The 11,885-nt window shown below is 41.2% G+C and overlaps 1 long non-coding RNA gene across 1 annotated transcript; it reads right to left on the reverse strand.

Annotated features, from left to right (window-relative positions):
* Positions 1–3,179: 3,179 nt before the first annotated feature.
* On the reverse strand, positions 3,180–7,077 carry LOC144141936 (uncharacterized). Its single transcript, XR_013316761.1, has 3 exons — positions 6,982–7,077; positions 3,729–3,806; positions 3,180–3,290 (listed from the first exon to the last, which is right to left on the reverse strand). It is a non-coding gene; the product is annotated as an uncharacterized LOC144141936 (long non-coding RNA).
* Between the last annotated feature and the right edge of the window lie 4,808 nt (positions 7,078–11,885).

Raw genomic sequence — 11,885 nt, forward strand, 5'->3', positions numbered from 1 at the left:
CAGTAAACTGTGCAGCCACCACTGTTGCTGGAAAGCATTCGAAAGGTGTTGAAAAATGACGAGCACTTTTCTTTTAAACTGCGAATGCTGGTTTTCCATGTGTAACAATCTGTCGAGTGTGACGCCGAGAAATTTAGGATTCGTGACACCAGGTATTGATATCCTCATTGCCGTGAGTTCGTACCATGTGACATCACGTTTCGTAAAAGCGATGGCTGCTAATTTTGTGGCCGAGATTTGGAGTCCACGCACTGTGAGGAATTCTGAGATAGCATCTATTCCCCGCTGAAGCCTCGCACGAAGCACACGCCTATTTCGGCCAGAGCACCATACGCAAATACCATCGGCATATAAGGAAATCGCGATACGAGGTGGCAAACATTTTTCAATGCCGATGAGGGAAATATTAAAAAGCGCTGGGCTGAGTACTCCTCCTTGTGGAACGCCACGAGTTACGGTATGCTTCGGTGTGTCGCCGTCAAAGGTGGTCATGAAGATGCTTCTGTCGCTAAGGTAATTCCACAGCCAATCGTACATCCGACCACCTATACACAATGAGTGCATTTGAAAGCGGATAGCGTCATGCGTGACAGAGTCATACACAGCCTTGCTGTCCAAAAACACCGCTGTAACGGTGTTACGGAGTGATTTTTCACGCTTGACGTAATTAGCAAGGGTGAATACATTGCCAATACTGCTCCTGCCTTTGCGGAAACCGGACATTTGTGGCGGGTAAATATTTCTAGTACTTGGATCCCAATCTAGCCGAAGCAACCCCATTTTTTCTATCAGCTTACCTACGCAGCTCAAGAGCGCAATGGGTCGATACGATTGAATGTCTGAGGGATCTTTTCCTGGTTTCAATATAGGCACCATGCGAGCAGTCTTCCAGCTGGGCTGCAGACGACCAGTCATCCAGGATTGGTTGAAAATGTCCAGGAGAAATCTCTTCCCCTCTTCTCCCAGATGGGTCAGAGCCGTATACGTTATGCCGTCTGGACCAGGGGAAGCGGACTTGTTAACTGCAGATAAAGCCTTGACGAGTTCCGGTATTGTAAACGGGGCATCCGTAAATGCGTGGGATGTGATAGGCGTTCGTTATCCGAAAATGGAAGTGATGGAGGTGACGTTGATGTGGCCGCAATTTCTGCACAAAACATCTCACCGACGTCTAAGAGTGTGGAATTGGTACGTAAAGAAACTGCGTTAAATGGGTGGAGACACGTCGGTGATGTGTGCGAATACTTATGACGAGGCTCCATATTCTAGTGAGTGGTTTCCTGGGGTCGAACTTTGAGCAGAAACATGTCCATTCACGTTTAGCCAATTTGCCCATGTGCCGTTGAATGCGCTTCTGCACTCGTCTGGATTCTCGAATGTCTTCAGACGAGTGAAGAAGGCATCATCATCAGAATCATAAGCTGAAGGCATTATACCAGAAAGCTCCCGAGACTATTACTCGTCTTCCATGACATACGCTGCTCATGGAGATCTAACGGCATATTGAGACGCTCACGCTCTAGTGCACAATTTTAGGGATTAATTGCGTGAAGGAGTGCCTATACCGCAATCACCATTGGCGCCTCTTTATTTGCAAACGTGATGAGACTCTCAAAACATGTGGCCTGCCAAACATAAGGACATCTTGTGCTAAGGGGACATTCCCATCAGCGAGCAGCAGCCATCACACTGTCAAGGTTTGCTCAAAGCCCAATTTTCGGTTTTGGGCTACCGGCATGTATCGCGCAGTGAAGAACAGCGTGTTTGTAGATGTTTGACTGCGACCAGATTTGCCGGCAGATGTCTTCGTGGCGGTAACAAAGGGAAGGCATGTCACTCATATTTGGTGTCTACTTGAGCACGCCACGTAACGTGGAAACATGACCCTGCTTGCTCTCGAAGCGGGCGTTCTAACAGACGCATTTTCCGGACTACCCGCATGCCTTTTCCTATGTCAACCTAAATATTATCAGCAGGGAAGCCATTTCGGGTGTGATTCGACCACCCCGCCAGCATTGTGGGGTTCACTCCTTAGCCTGTCTGTGCAACTACGCAACAGTGTTTTGATACCATCGTCACATTACGTCTGCTTTCTGGTACCAAAGACACTCAGGAATGTGCGCGCCTATGAGCTGGCAAGATAGGCTTGTGAAAATTTGGGACCCCTGGTTTACAGCTAACTCATCAAATAATCACTACCCATTTAATGAAAGTGACATCGCCGCGATAAGCAGCAGCACAATGACTGTTACTGGCATCAAGCAGAAAGCCTTCTCTTTTGGTCTTTGTTCGTCACAAGTTTCAAGCGGCAGGGGTTATTTCAATCAAGGAAGTTTGATTCACGGCTTTTGGAGGTTCTTTGGGTGTAACAGGGGAATAAATAAGTTTTATGAGCTGCGACAAGAAGGCACGTGAACGCCTCGTGTAGATGGGGTTCGAAGTCGGCCGTAAGCGTTGCAGGGAGGCTGATCTTCATAAAAGCAACGGGCTGAGCAACGGCAGTATTGTATTTGACTGTGCATAAAGAGGCATACACCGATTTAGCAACCAAATGTAGGTCTCAAAGTAATGACTGAGGTGTAAGATATGAAAGGTGTTTTACATACATTACATCATATATGTTGATGCTGTGAGCCCTCTAAGGGATATAAAAGCACCATCCACCAAACTATGCAGCACTATGTCTTCGTCCTGAATAATTGGTGTAATCATTGCACTGGTGTTTTGGCATTTTGTTTTGTCTGGAGGTTTGCTGCGACCAAGTGCCGCTTGTATGCACTATGCCAATGCACCGGTATTCTACGTTATTCTTGTGTATTCCCTTTGCAATGAAAGATGGATTTACTTGTACCCCAACAGTTTACTTGTGGCTTGTTTGTGTTCGCAATTACCCTGTTCTACAATCCTTTCTTCGTGGCCGAGATATTTTTTTCCATGTCCGTGCAGTGACAAACGCAAACGATTGATTCAAAAGAGCCCACAAAGAATATCACACCACATTGATACGATGGACTATGGTAATTAAAGTTTTCACTTATTTTACAAGTGAACAATTTGTGTTGACGTTTTGGTAAATAAATCTATTTGAGCTCTAAAACAGATACTTTCTACCAGCAAGACATATGTTAGGTGTGTTGGGGCTCTTCATGATTTTGTGAGAATGAGAGGGAAACTTACTCTGCGGTTTTGTTGTACGACTGGCGGAGGAGTAGCAATGATCGGGCCCAATTGTTTTTGTGTATAGCCAACCAAATGAACAAGAACGTGTCGTTTTTATTGAAGTGTGGCACCTATAAAAGGAATCGACGTTTTTATTAAGAGTTCGCAAAATCGTTACGCATTAGTTAGGCCTTCGTTAGAAGTTAAAAAAGAAAGTTCTTTAAACGTAAAATATTTATTATCTTGTTCTGATTTGTGTACCATATACATAGAGCGGTTCAAGAAGGAGAAGCAACAATAACACTTGAACAGCTTAACGCTCGAATCGCTTAACCGAAACAAATATATTTTAATAACTCTTAACAAAACTTACTACCTGTTTCTCTGAAATACGCTGTCGTTTTTACTGTAAAACAGTGTAATAATATATTTATTTAAATTTATTTATTTGAATATTATTAAAGACTGCAGATTTATTGTATTGCCATGAATGTTATTTAGTTGCTCGTTTTAAACTTCTCTCCGTTGTGAAAATGATTGTTTAATATTTGTTGCACCATATCACTTACATATTCTCCAAGCATTTCAAGAACGGTTGTGTTCAGCAACCAAGGCTGATATCCTATCTTCGTTCCCATTTTTTTGAGCTGAAAAAGTTAATATTGCAACAACTAATCAAAACTCCGCGGTTATATTAGTCTACAACATTGTTGCTGGTTGTATTTCATTCGTGACTAGGGTCTCACCCAAAAACACGGTGACGATACACACCTCAATCTACGGCGTGATCTTTCTCCGTGGGTACGCGCCACCATGATTAAATGAATTAACCTAGAGGGGCAAAAAACGGAACGATGGAGTAGGACAAGTGGCCTCTACTGCTCGGAGTGTCTCGAGCTTTGTCCATTATTCTGCGTCCAAGCTTCTTTTATTCACTGAGATTGGTTATGTGTAAATAGATTCTCTATACCGTTAATGGTGTATATAGCCTATCAACTGCAACGTAATAATAAAACAATCTACAACCAGCAGACACCCATCAAACGATGGACTTTCTTGGCTATAATTGCGTTTCGTAGTAACAATAGAAGAGTTGCGCACATATTTAAAAATAGGCAAAATCAAAACGAGTACTGGAACTCATCTAGGAGACACATTTCCGCATCATACCGAAACAAATTCTCCATGGTGCGTATTTGATTTTCACTTCACAAGAGCCACGCAAGGGTAGCTGAAATTCTTGTTGAGAAGATAAGGCAGCTGTTTTATTTTTCTGCTAAAAATTTCTAAAATGATGGCCCTTGTCATTCCAAACTAAAATAAATCTCATATGCTGTAGGCGACTTTAACAAGCTCGGCGGTTTGTTGAAATTGCTGGGTGTTTTGTCGAGGTAAATATTTTCAAACATAAAGACTACAAAACATTCCATTGTTGTCAATAGAACGCCCAAGAGTACCACCGTTCAATTTTACTTAGGATGCAACCGCCATTCTGGATGGCTACCAAATTGGCGCCCACTATTCGTAACTATGGCTGTTCAATTACGCTACAAAAGTTTTCAACAAATATTAGTGCGCTTTGTGTGAGTTACGCAATAAAGAAAGAACGCATATGTGGAAAATGAAAGACTCGAACATATTAATCATTTCAGTGAGAAGAAAAAGGCAGATTACATTTTTTAATTCCAGCAGATTGCGAAAGCTGCGCAACAATACCTTTCCACCGGGTCATCCAGCAAAAGACCAGATCAGATAACAGCCATAAAATATTAGATGAAAGTTTTCTGTGTTTGAAGTTTTGCAAGTTAGTCCAAAAGCTACATCATCAGCAAAGCGAAGGAGAAAATTCAAAGCTCATGGTAACTTGTGTAAGTAGCAGGCTGGTGGAGCCATTCCCTTCGCGGGATGGCTTCGCAGTTGTAAAAGTTGTACTTTTCATCAGTTTTTCACTCATCTTAAAGACTTAGGAACAGGGTGGTGGGCATTTTTGGACATCTTAATTAAATATTTATCGTTCAACCTATCGTAATTATGTGGTGGTTTCTACACCAAAGATGATCAATCAAAGCATATGAATAGATGTTCTACAAATCAACATTTGCAACACTAGCGCAAGAAACAACGCTGCATCTCCACCAGATTGCAACGACTGATTTATTTACCTACTGAATATTTTTATTTTCTGATTTCACTTACTATCAGTAACAAAAGCATTAAATGAGCAGTAACATTACAGAGTACACAAAAAAAACAAATTCGAAAAGTGCACGGAATATTTTAAAAATTGGTGGATGATGGCAACTCATTACATGAATACCATCATAAAGAATGATATGTAAAAATAAACATACGCCTGTCAAAAAGTACAGAACAAAAAGACGCGCACATTAAAAAAATAAGAAAACTGGAATTTGCACATATTGCACATAAAAAAAGGGAATCATAAAACGCAAAGTTGTATACAGTAAGGAAACCATACCAAACAAAGAAATAAACGCAAAAAGAAGGGCAGCTGCGGGGTTAAAACAAATAAAAATTATTTCTGACGGCACCGTTCCTTGGAAGAAGAAATATGCTCTCTGACAGGGCAAGCTAATCTTTCGTTCATATAGCACGCCTCATACTTCTGCTATTGAAATCACAGGAACACAAACTAAAATGACTATTGGAAATGCCCACTTTGTGGATTTTTATTAATACGAAAAAGGTATGATCTGTAAGGGTAGTAACTTAAACAATATTGTCTGGGGGCTGTCCCGGTTTTGCGGTATTATTAATAGCCGGCATGTATGCCATCGCCTCTCTTTTATATTTGTACTAAAGTAGATTCTCACAATTATCGTCAATAGTTTTGAAAGTAACTCCTATATTATGTTTTGTGAGGCCGTATAAATCAAATCTTATTTGTTTGGAGGAATGTTTACGAACTCTGACTTGGTGCAACAATAAACACCATAGTAGGCTGCATCAGCTCTTATGCATGGTACATGTCTAAGAACTATATAGACAAAATTACAGGCATAAGAACAGCACCTTTCAAAGAATTTCTCAAAAAGAACCTTTAGAATGCAATGATAATATTATAAATACATATCATAAAAATACAAAAACGTATGTTGTGCACAGATAAACATACGGCTGAAACTTTCAACAGCTCAATATTTGGACAAGTATCTGCTCACTGTGAGCAAATTACGTAGAAAGACAACAGTCTCCGGCCGTCGCTGCAACGAAGGTGCCCTCCTCTCTCATCTGCCCAGCTTTCATGCTGGCCCCCTCCCTGTCGCTGCTGCCACGGCAGACAGACCGGAGGTCTGCTGATTTAAATTTAATTTTTCCGCGTTCCCCTGCTCCACAAATTTATTGGAACGTTTTGTTTGGGGTCAACTTAGAACACTGCCACTAGGTACACACTTCTGCAAGGTCCATTGTCCATAACAGTGAGAGTTTTATGTTCAACGCGTAATATTTTTATTTTCTATCCAAAATTTGAAGCCTGTATTCACTTTCAATAAGAAGAACGTTGTCATAATACCAGTGCATAGTTGTTTTTGATGACATATGATTAACCTTTCCTTTGTGCTAAAAAATCATTTAGAAGCAATAAACTTGTTTCCAGATTCTGGTGGTTAGAAATTTTGTGCCGTTATACAACTCTTCTGCTGGTCTCCCTTTCACTTTTCCCAGAAGGATAAATCGAGATACACACACATGGACATGGACACAGCCAGTGAGGCAGTAATAGTTACAGACTGACCGTACAAAATTTTGAGGTTTAGACAGCCCACAAAAATCGACAGTTTTTAAAAATTTATTCTGTACCTTCTCAGTGGCATTTGCTCTGGTCGAATTGTCCATCCATTTGCTGTTTTTAATCCTGTCGTCAAAGATGAACCTGAGCCTTTCCACGAGGTCTTCTACCTAGAACAAGCAAACAATGGTTATTGTTCGTATGTTTCAATTCCATTGTTCCGAATATCGCGTATCGAAGAAGTATGACTTCAAGGTTGATTAATTTTAATAGGCGTTGGGGAGGTGTTTCCTTTTAAACATATATGCGAGTACGTAGTTGCTGCGTGTTCGCAATTACAAAGAAAGCAAAAATACCCTTAATACGATGGTGTATATGCTCCTTGCCTTGTAAGTGCGTTTAGGGGAGTTGTAATAAATTAATTTCAACAAAATATTGCTGATATTGCCAGAAAAAAGCTAAAAAGACTGCATTAGTGATGTCATAAATGTTAACTATTTTTTTATTTCAAATGTAGGAGCATCTTTTTTTTTAGTTTTACATTTGCGTTTCATTACTTACCCTAACAGTTGTTTCTTGCCTGGGGTTAAAACACTAAACACGTTTTCTTTAATGACCAAGTATGCCTTCGTGATCATATAGATAGAAAACTAGGAATTCTTTTGTAATAGGGGTCTAGTTAATGGCTGGATTTGCAGAATAAAATATAAAGATTTAGCGACTACTGAAGATACAAAAGCCGTGCTAATATTATGCATCCAATATTCGTGTGGTTACGGGCGCGTAGAAAATACAAATCTGAGCATCTTCGTACTATAATAATTCATAATTAAGAAAGTGGAAGCAGTTCGTCTCTAGATGTTTGTAGAAACCGGTAACAACAAAACTTTGGCACCGCCATATACCAACTAATAATTTTTTTGACACAGTTACCTGCATAACAGATCCGTTTATGCTAAGAAAACACTTTCATACCCCCTCTTTACACGAAAGACGGATGTCTATCCTTACCACCAACAAGCTGCCCATGCCGCGATTGTAACTGACTTAAACGGTGCAGAATTAACGGCTGCTACAGTTCCCACGACATGTATTGTGGCAGGAGAAGAACTTGACAACGCTCTGGCGGCCACTTTTGAAGACGACTACTTGACTGTAGTGACGGACTCATAATCCGCCTGCCGCAACTTCCTGCTAGGCCTCATAACGCCCACGGCCCTCAACATTCTGCAAAGCGGGTACCAGCTCCCGGAAATACACGTTATCTGGGCACCCAAATACGAGTCGTTCGAGAGAAACAAGGGCAGAGACGTCGTTTCTCATGTTCATGCCCACTGGACCGCTTCTCGAGTAGGCGGAAACACGCAGCCCATTTCCTCTTCAAGCCCGCTACTCTAACTTTATACGCAGACATCCTGGCCAATTATCGCTACGAATGACCAGAGTGGCCGCCACCAAATCCCAATTTGTCCAGAGGAGAGGAGACTGCCTTTCCCCGACGTCAAATTGTTATCCTCTCGCCACTCTGCGGCGCTACCTGCAATTAGTGTCCCCAACCTGGCACCCTGTACCATAGGGTATAGGATGGTCAGAATACCCTATTCCTCATCCCCGATCCTCACCCAGGTGAGCCAGCTAAGCGGCAGCGACCTCTCAGACTGGCGTAGCCTGGTGGAGAGGGCCATGACAGCCAGGTCTGACCAGAGGTTCCCGGAGTAGACGATGCCCTCCACTGGCCGGGCACCCAACCATCAGCGCCTAAAGCTCGTTTAAATAAAGTTCATTGATTCACACACTCTCTCCCTGACACGTTACAGCAATGGTGATCATTAGATAACCCAAAATTCAATATTCTGTGTGGTCCTGTACTAGCATTAAGTGTAACACGAGAATCAATTGCTTTTGCAATCAATACTCGCAAAATGTTTGGTCTTGGTGCAAAAATATTTGAGTTCGTTTGTGGATTTTTTTTCGTGCCAGCCAACAAATAGGGTACTGCCAAAATAAAACTGCTCCAAAGTAACCTTGTCCGGAAAGCTCAAGACAAATACAGAGGTAGCTCTCCTGTGGGCAAACCTTTTCTACGTGGAATGGTATTTCAACTTGGCCAGAAAGACGGGTCTTTACTTATGCCAAGTGTTATTTGCTTGTCGTAATCACTTCATACTAAAATTGTCAAAGAGAATTGCGGATTTATTTTCGGGAGGACTTTAGTCATAAACATAAACCCTCCATTTTTATACCGTATAAATGAGGAACTTGTTATGAGGAACATGTTACCACATACAAATATTTGGGCATCACTTCACAAAAAATCTTTCATGGCACTCTCACATCACTAATGTCTGCGTAAATTCCTCGGGATCACTGAGATACCTACGCCCTAACCTATATTCCTCACCCACTAACGTCCTAATACCAACTTGCGAAGCTTTTGTTCTCCGAAAGGTCAAATTTGCCTCGCCAATTTGGTCCCCCTACCAAACTGCTTAACCAACATAATCAAAGCAGTTCAAAATAGGGCCGTTCGACTCATTTCTCGTAATTATAATTGCTACTGCTGCGTAACAAACCTAAAAGTTATTGTTTACTTCAATTGTTGCCCACTCGCCGCAATAATTCTCTTTTACGCCTCTTTTATAAATACGTCAAAAGAAATGCAATGACGACACTTCCAGTTGAACGACCCTTTTACTTATCAACTAGACTACACAGCCGGCTTCGTTTCTCGCGCATGTACGGTAAAACAAACTCTTTTAACGCATACGCATTGCCTCGAGCCATCACGCTGTATAATGATGTTCCTGGTTACTTAGTATCGGACACTGACCCAGTTTCCTTCTGGAACAAATTACACTTACATTTCTGTTGATACTTCTAGGTTCACTGCTTTGTTCTTGTATGTATATGTCATTTACAGTGCTCTCCAAAAATTGTTTTGTAAACCAATTTGCCCAATTATTTTTTGTACTTTATTTTTGTTTGTTTAGACCTATCTGAACAAACTGTTGACACTTCCTGTCTGTGCTGTCATGACTTTCCCTGTTTTGTACCACCATCTGAGCCAAAATAGGTTACACTTATTGCACACTTCCTTAACTTCTGTATGCTATAAACTGCATATTTTGAGTTATTCGAGGATGACGTATGATGACAATTTATACATCATGACGTATGATGACAGTTTATAGTTCGCGTTTCTATGTTACTGATGTTTCGCGCTTATTTTTTGGCCGATTTCGCTGTATAATGCCATTTTAAAAAAAGTTCTTGCTATCTTCTTGTTCTTCTTTTCATAGTTCTTGTTCTTCAATGTTGCTCATGTTTCAAGCTTACTTTTTGTCATCTTTGGACCATGTATTTGTTAGCCCCCTTACTCAGTGCCCTAACCAAGGGCTGTAAGGCACTGGTAAATAAATAAATAAATAAATAAATAAATAAATAAATAAATAAATAAATAAATAAATAAATAAATAAATAAATAAATAAATAAATGAATAAATAAAATAAAAAATTAAACAAATAAATATAAACCATGGTTCCCGTGTTTCAGGGCATTTCTACGAGTCGAAATCTAGCACTGTTTAAAACACGAGGAAATACGGCTTCAATGACAGTCCGGGTTCGGATGACTTCATTTTGTTCTTGCTCCATTCCCGCTCCTCTATTTCCTCCACTTAATCAGTTTACGAATCAGTACAGAAACCGGCCGGTGAGTTGAACTATCACCATAGGGAGAAACCAATGTGTAGTATTTTAGACCAGCATGAAAATAAAGACCAAAAAATTCTGCAATATCCACGAAGTGAATGATGATGAGAGGGGCGAAGCTCCAATGCTTATCGATAAAAGCGTGAAACATTCGCCCACACATCATATAAAGACTCGACACGCCAAGCTTTCCACGGCTCCGTTGACAAACCCGTCGACAACGTCGATGTTGGTAGTGGCTATGTAGGGTTTGTTTTGTACGATGAGAATCTCCATGGGTAAGTTGGCAAATTCGGTGTGTCACATTTTAGCCACCTTGGCCGTCGCCTTCTGCACAACGCCTTATGTCGTGTATCCCTGGTACGTGTCTTGAGCTCGAGTCGACAATCGGCAACCTCTTCTACTTCCTCTTCTCCTTGTTGGGTAGCAACGACCGCGTGTAGCGTTTGGACCTCTTCAGCCAATCTTTCGTTAGCCGATTCCTAGGGGGATCCTGCCACAATCTTCATTAATGTTCCGTGCCGTACACAGCAGCCACGAGGGACGGGACAGGGCCCGAGCAAGAGAAGCTTCGCCCCTGAAATCGAAATATTAATACTTACCATTACAGCACTACAGTTTCAACGAAAAGTTAAACAAACCGTCAAGAGTATTGTGAAAATTTGACTAAAAATAGAAGCTTGACCAATCACTTCATTTCCCGTCTGTAATGTCACTCCAGCTACAACTGATGCGTGCATTTACGGGAGACTCAAACGGGGCAACGGGTAGTGAGTTTAATATGGACAAAAAATTACGCATAGCTTCTTGTCCAGAAAGCCTATGATATCGCAGTTGAATACAATGAAAATAAACACTCATTTCTGCAAAGAAAACCTGAAAGCCGCCTCGGACGAAAAACGCATTAGAGCCACAACGCAAAATTTGATGTTTTCACAACTCGAAAACACATGCCTTAGCATCGATCACCGCAGTTGTCCTTTGAACAGCAAACCTTGCCGAAAAAGCTACAGAAAGGTGTTGTAAATTACCTGTCTATAAATTGCAAACCAGTAATCGAAGATGTTGCAATAAACCACGTTATTTTTCAAAATAATATTTCTGCTCGTCCGACTGTACGTGTATGTTGCCGTGGGCCAACCCAAAGGTCACGCAATAATACTGTTTCTTTTTTAACAGTTATGATGTCACAATAAACATACCTCCTGCTTAGCACCTGGACTAAATTTCTTTTGCACGTAAAGGAAGCCGGCGATGACTGCCA

Source organism: Haemaphysalis longicornis, unplaced genomic scaffold (assembly GCF_048455015.1).
Source record: "Haemaphysalis longicornis isolate Haplotype H1 unplaced genomic scaffold, Haemaphysalis longicornis Haplotype H1 scaffold_6, whole genome shotgun sequence".
In the NCBI taxonomy this organism is placed as follows: domain Eukaryota; kingdom Metazoa; phylum Arthropoda; class Arachnida; order Ixodida; family Ixodidae; genus Haemaphysalis; species Haemaphysalis longicornis.